Source organism: Bos grunniens, chromosome 18, assembly GCF_055505025.1.
Source record: "Bos grunniens cultivar Pamir isolate PY7600 chromosome 18, Bosgru_T2T1.0, whole genome shotgun sequence".
NCBI classification, from domain to species: Eukaryota; Metazoa; Chordata; class Mammalia; order Artiodactyla; family Bovidae; genus Bos; species Bos grunniens.
In genome coordinates this window covers 61095425-61102341 of record NC_141182.1, presented here as the reverse complement: position 1 = coordinate 61102341, position 6917 = coordinate 61095425, and positions in this window count along the sequence as shown.

The window sequence follows — 6917 nt, the reverse complement described above, 5'->3', positions numbered from 1 at the left end:
ATATGTGTTGGCCTTTTTCCTTCGGCGAGGTATGCCGGACTAATGTCCTAAGAGTATAGACTTGACTGTGAAACCTTCAGCCCCCTCCTATCCTCCTCCTTTGGCCCCATACCCGGAACTCCCATTGAACAAACTGAAAGTCAGGGAACCACCCCCCACCACCACCCCAGGAAGGGTTGCCTTGGTCTCAGTAAAAACCCAAGCACAAGCTCGAATCAAGATCACTGTGAAAAATATCAATAACCTCAGATATCCAGATGACACCATCCTTATGGCAGAAAGTGAAGAGGAGCTCAAAAGCCTCTTGATGAAGGTGAAAGAGGAGAGTGAAAAAGTTGGCTTAAAGCTCAACATTCAGAAAACGAAGATCATGGCATCTGGTCCCATCACTTCAAGGGAAATAGATGGGGAAACAGTGGGAACAGTGTCAGACTTTATTTTTGGGGCCCCAAAATCACTGCAGATGGTGATTACAGCTATGAAATTAAAAGACGCTTACTCCTTGGAAGGAAAGTTATGACCAACGTAGATAACATATTCCGAAGAAGGCAATGGCACCTCACTCCAGTACTCTTGCCTGGAAAATTCCATGGATGGAGGAGCCTGGTAGGCTCTAGTCCACTGGGTCGCTAAGAGTCGGACACGACTAAGCGACTTCACTTTGACTTTTCACTTTCATGCATTGGAGAAAGAAATGGCAAGGCGCTCCAGTGTTCTTGCCTGGAGAATCCCAGGGACAGCAGAGCCTGGTGGGATGCCATCTATTGGGTCGCACAGAGTCGGACAGGACTGAAGCGACTTAGCAGCAGCAGCAGCAGCAGCAGATAACATATTCAAAAGCAGAGACATTACTTTGCCAACAAAGGTCCGTCCAGTCAAGGCTCTGGTTTTTCCAGTGGTCATGTATGGATGTGAGAGTTGGACTGTGAAGAAGGCTGAGCGCCAAAGAATTGATACTTTTGAACTGTGGTGTTGGAGAAGACTCTTGAGAGTCCCTTGGACTGCAAGGAGATCAGCTCTGGGTTTTCTTTGGAACAAATGATGCTTAAGCTGAAACGCCAGTACTTTGGGCACCTCATGCGAAGAGTTGACTCACTGGAAAAGATTCTGATGCTGGGAGGGATTGGGGGCAAGAGGAAAAGGGGACGACAGAGGATGAGAATGCTGGATGGCATCACCGACTCAATGGACGTGAGTCTGAGTGAACTCTGGGCGTTGGTGATGGACAAGGAGGCCAGGCGTGCTGCGATTCATGGAGTCACAAAGAGTTGGACATGACTGAGCAACTGAACTGAACTGAACTGAACTGAGGAGCGTTCCATCATTAGGGCTGCCAGATGAGACATGGGACTTGTCCCTCTTTGTACATGAAAAAAATCACACTGTACTGGGGATCCTCACACAATCAGTTGGGCCAATCTGCGCCCAGGCGCATGCCTATGCAAAGCTCTGGATCCAGTGGTACTGGATGGCCGCAATGCCTCCAGGCATTAGCTACCACTGTGATTCTGGCCAGAGAAGCAGGTAAGCTTACACTAGGACCAAATGTAAATGCAAAGGTTCCCCATCCTGTTACTGCCCTGATGAAAAGGGCACACAAGTGTCTGGCCAACTCCAGGATGATTCACTATCAAGAACTGCTTTGCAAAAACCCACGGGTCCAACTCGAGACTGTGCGGACCGTGAACTCCACCACTTTTTCCCTACAGAATAGGAACCCCTGTCATAACTGTGAGGAGCTCATAGGTGAGATTTCCTCGAGCAGGCTGCACCTGATGAACATTCCCTTCTAGAACCCAGAACTGGACCTGTTCGCTGACAGAAGCAGTTTCATCCAAGACGGGCAGCACAAAGCAGGCTCTGGCATAACAGCAACTGACGAGACAGGAAGGCTGAGGCCTGGCCACAAGGGTGGGCAGCACAGCGGGCGGAACTCTGTGCACCCTCCTCGGCACTGAGGCACACCGTAGGGAAACAAGTCAACATCCATGTGGAGGCAAGGATTGCCTTTGCTACTTACATGTACATGGAGCCCTTTATCAAGAAAAGGGACTATTGACAGCGGGAGGAAAGGAGATTAAAAAACAAAAAAGAAATCCTTCAGCTGTTAGAAGCAGTCAGGAAGCCTTCCCAAGTGGCAGTCATCCATAGTAAAGGCCATCAGCAAGGAACTGATCCAATCACCAAAGGGAGTCAGTTGGCTGACCAGGCTGCCAAGGAGGTGGCAACCCAACGGAGCCCCACAGTGGGCCCCGAGTGCATGTTTACGGTCCTCATGGCCCCAGAATTGCCTCTATCCCCGAGATATACCAAGGAAGAAGATCAATGGGCTGTAAATGACGGAAGAATAAAAGAAAAGGAGGGCTGCTGGAGGCTCCCAGACCAAAGACTCTTTGTCTCCAGTAATACAGAAATCTAGTTGGTAAAACAACATAATAAGAAAACTTGTTTAGAAAAAAGTGCGCTGCGGAGCTTACTGGGCCGCTACTATTTCGTTTCTAAGCTCCCAGCCCTGTGTGTTCAGATCAGTCCTAGCTGTGTGACTTGTGCCCAGAACAATGCCAGCCAAGGATGAAGACCCAACCCAGGCATGCTGACCGTTGGGACACTGCCCTCTGAAGATCTAGAAGTGGACTTTACTGATGTCAAGCCCTATAGGGGCTCTAAGGATTTCCTTGTGGTAGTGTACACCTACTCGGGATGGACTGAAGCCTACCCCACGTGCACTGAACAGGTACGAGAACTGGCAAAGGCCCTGTGAAGAGACATGATCCTGAGTTATGGGCTGCCTCTCTCCATAGGGTCTGACAATGGGCCAGCTTTTGTGTCTCAGATAATCCAAACTTTATCCTGCACACTGGGACTCAAATGGAAGCTTGACACGTCTTACAGGCCTCAGAGCTCAGGAAAAGCTGAAGGCATGAATTGTACCCTCAGCCCTACATTAGCTAAAGTCTGTCAGCAGACCAGTTTTCTTGGGTCGACATGTTACCCCCAAGCTTTACTCCAAGCCCGATGCACCCTAAGTCCTTAGGCTATTCTCCCTTTGAGATCTTATATGGGAGAAACCCCCAGTGACAGGAAAACTCAAGGGAAGCCCCCAACAACTAGCTCACCTGGAGGTGTCCCAACACCTTCAGATCCTGGGACAAGTCTTCCACCATATCGCCTGAGAACCCTAGAAAGGGCACCCATTCCTTTGGGCAATTCGGTTCATGCTTACCAGCCAGGAGATGAGGTAAGGGTTGAGTATTGGAAGAAAATGACCAAGTCAGCTAGTTGGGACAGGCCCTCACATGGTTGTCTGGGCAACCATATTGCTGTTAAAGTTACAGGCATCATCTCTTGGATCCACCTCACCAGAGTCAAGAAGGCAGCAACTTCCTATGATGAGGACAGCTGGAAAACAGTTCAGGACCCCAGATTTCCCGTCAAGGTCTGGTTCCAAAAACAAGAGCCCTCACTCACCAGAGACGCTGAGCCCTGCTCTAGTCGCTCCAGAAGCTGACTAGTCCACGCTCGGCAGACGCTTGAGGATTCCTCAGCCTTGCTCCAGCCACACTGCGGCAGCTCACTGGTCAACGCTCAGCAGAAGCTTGAGGATCTGGCTATCCAGATATTAATGGATTTCTATTGTCAACCCTGGCCTCTATCCCTGATTGGTATTACTGCTGTGCTGTTCACTACAGGACTAGCTTCAGTCACAGCGCAAGTGTAGGATTTGGGTCAGAAGCTGCGGTTAGCCGTCTGTTATCTCACTGTAGTGGCAAGCTTCATTCTAATTAGATGTTTCTTATGATCGATTCTCCCTACTATCTAAATTGCTCACAGTATAGCTGACCCCCCTTCACGATAGGCTCAGTTGCTATAGTGGTGACCACCCAAAGATGGGGAGAAAACCTTTTGCTAGTGCTCAGTTACCTGTTATGTGCAGGCTGCTTTGGAGCCTTTTGCTGTCCCTTGCCATAACAGATGGAGCCGTTCCTTCTCCATCACGCACCTGTCAACATTACAGTCAACCCTTGGAAAATCGCCTATTCAACCATCAGCTAGAACAATGTATAGATAGCCTATCCTATAGGCAGATCACTTACTGCCTTTCTGATCAGGTGATGTATATCCAGGGTCCTGGTGCCAAAAATGTTTCCCAGTTATGTCTCCCACTGCCGCTACCTTTTCCCAACCAGAGGAACCAAACCCCAGGGGCATCCCGACACCATGGCATTGCCATCATGCTCCTGGGCCTCCGTCTACCCCCAAATGCCACGTAGATGTTACAATACAGAACAGCTGTCTGTCTGCCAAATAAATGGAAAAACCTACTGGACAGGGACAATAATGCAGACAAATGAAATCACAGACCAACTTTGCCCTTAAAAATCAGCCTGTGCCTGTTGGCAGTACGACCGAGGTTACAGAGTTAACTCCCCCTTAGACCTTCATCTGTACCAGGTTCTCAGCGCAACTCTTCACGTTCTAAAGGACACCATCCCCCAGCTGGCCAGGGATTGCTGGCTTTGCTCATCCTTAGGAGCTCCACGGTATTTAGCTTCACCAGTACCATGAAATATTGCAGCAGCCTTGGGAACTCTTACAGATCCACCCTTACAAGGGCAAGTCTTAAGGGCAACTGAGTTAACTCAAAAGGCTCCAGATGATTTACAAATCATGGAAGACCTCAAGTTGTAGGCAATGTAGCCAGGGACGAATGTAATCAAACTGTAGAAGGTGAGTGGCCCACTCTTCTTCCCACAGACACAATATGGTGCCCCTCCATCAAGGCCTTTTCTTGGTCTGTGGGACAGATGCTTACTTATGTCTCCCAATCAGTGGATGGGTATCTGCACCTTAGCTCTCCTCACTCCCCAGATGAATACTGGCCCTAACAACCAGACTCTCACGGTGCCTCTGACAGCACACGTGCGGTCAAAAAGACCCATCCAGTTTATCCCCTACTTTGGTTCCGAAATCTTGGCTGGGATAAGCATTGGAACAGGAGGATTGCTTCATCAATCACCTACTACCATATACTATCCAAGGACTTCACATGAAGGAGGAAACAGAACAGGCTCTATCTTGAAAGCAGGACTCCATCTTGGGCTGGACTGTGGACCTTGAGCTATATGCCCAATATCTATGGAAATGAAATATCCACTAGAAAACCAGGCCCCCTGGAAGGAAGAGGCCCAGGGCTCTCTGTGGCCTAAAAGAATGTCCTAATTATCTGTGTAACTGAATAGAACCATACGTTCTATTATGCTTACTGGGGTATGACCACAGGCCTATTGATAATTGTCGACTGTTAACTACCTAGGCTTAAGACATATGATTGCGGGTTAATTTTGATTGTATCTTTCTTTTTCCTTTGTTCAGACTAGTTTCAGGGAACCTTATACACGTAGGGTATGTAAGGCTTTCACAAAAACTGGTTGGGGTGCTTGGCTAAGAGGAGACTCTGCCTTGAGCCCGCCTGTGTAATAAACTGCACTACACTATCTGCATTGTCTTTCTGAGTGAGTTCCTTTCCCAGAATGCGTGGCTACAACACAGAGACGACATTGAGAGAGTAGCAACATCTTTAGTGGCCTTACAGGACCAGCTGGATTCTTTGGCTGAGGTGGCTTTACAGAATAGGAGAGGGCTAGACCTATTGACAGCTGAAAAGGCAGGCCTCTGCCTCTTCTTGAATGAAAAATGCTGCTTTTATATAAACCAATTAGGAATAGTAAGAGACATGGCCTAACAGCTAAGGGAATGAATCATGAAAAGCAGCGAGGAACTAGAAAATTCCTGAAGTAATTGGAACAATATCTGGAGCTGGGCATCGTGGTTTCTCCCTTTAACCGGTCCTCTCTTCATGTTCTTAGAGGTGCTTTTGTTTGCCCCTTGTGTTCTCAGAGATATTACGCAGTTCATAACCTCTCGAATCCAGAAAGTTGCAAATGTTAATAGCTCAGTATAGTCTCCTAACTGACCTGGAGCTCTGAATATCCTATCGAACATGAGATGATGCTTTCTGCAATGAGTGATAGAAGCATCAAGAGGGGGCAATGAAGAGGAAAATGTCAAATTTTTACATAACTTCCTACACCTTCTGCCTCTGTAACTCAGCTTGCTCTTTGCAAAATCTTAATCATGTAGGTCTCAAACTGGGGACTCAAAATACTAGGAACTGGAATTTATCTCACTCCCCCTTGTTCTGTTCTTTGCAATTGCCCTAGCCCCTGCAAATCTGCAAACTCTCTTAATCATGCCTGCCCAAGTATAAAAACTATGTAACCCCTTTGTTTGGGGCTCGGAGCTCGTAGTGTTATGTTCTTAGGGCCCGCCAGCATAATAAACCCGAGTTCTCCAACTCTCCCAGTGCTGTGCTTGGTTTCTGCAACAATGGAAACACTTACAGCCTCATCGTCTCTGAAGTTGGAGGTCCCTTGCCTGCAGACAGGTGGTCACAGTGCAAATCATTTTGTGAAAACATGTTTCCTCAGGCTGCAGAGGGCAGTGAAAAAACCCTAAGTACTCAGGGTCTCCTGTGCCTTCCAAAGTGGCATTAGCGGTCAAGAACCCCTTGGCAATGCAGGATACACCAGAGAGGTGAGTTCCATTCCTGGGTCAGGAAGATCCCCCGGAGGACGGCATGGAACCCATTCCTGTATTCTTCCCTGGAGGGTCCCCATTGGCAAAAGAGCCAGGCGGTCTACAGTTCATGGGGTGGCAAAGAGTCAGACTTAGCACGCTAAAGGCAAGGCATCTTTGGGAAGAGTTCTGAGAACAAAGCTTTGCAGGAACCCAAGGCCCCCAGGTGATTCCCTCCAAGCACGCATTCCCCACCACCCCTCCCCCAAGGGCTCTGGCAGAGGCGGTGGAGGGCCACACCCATCCGAGAAAGAGCCCCTCCCCAGGCAAGCAGCCCAGCA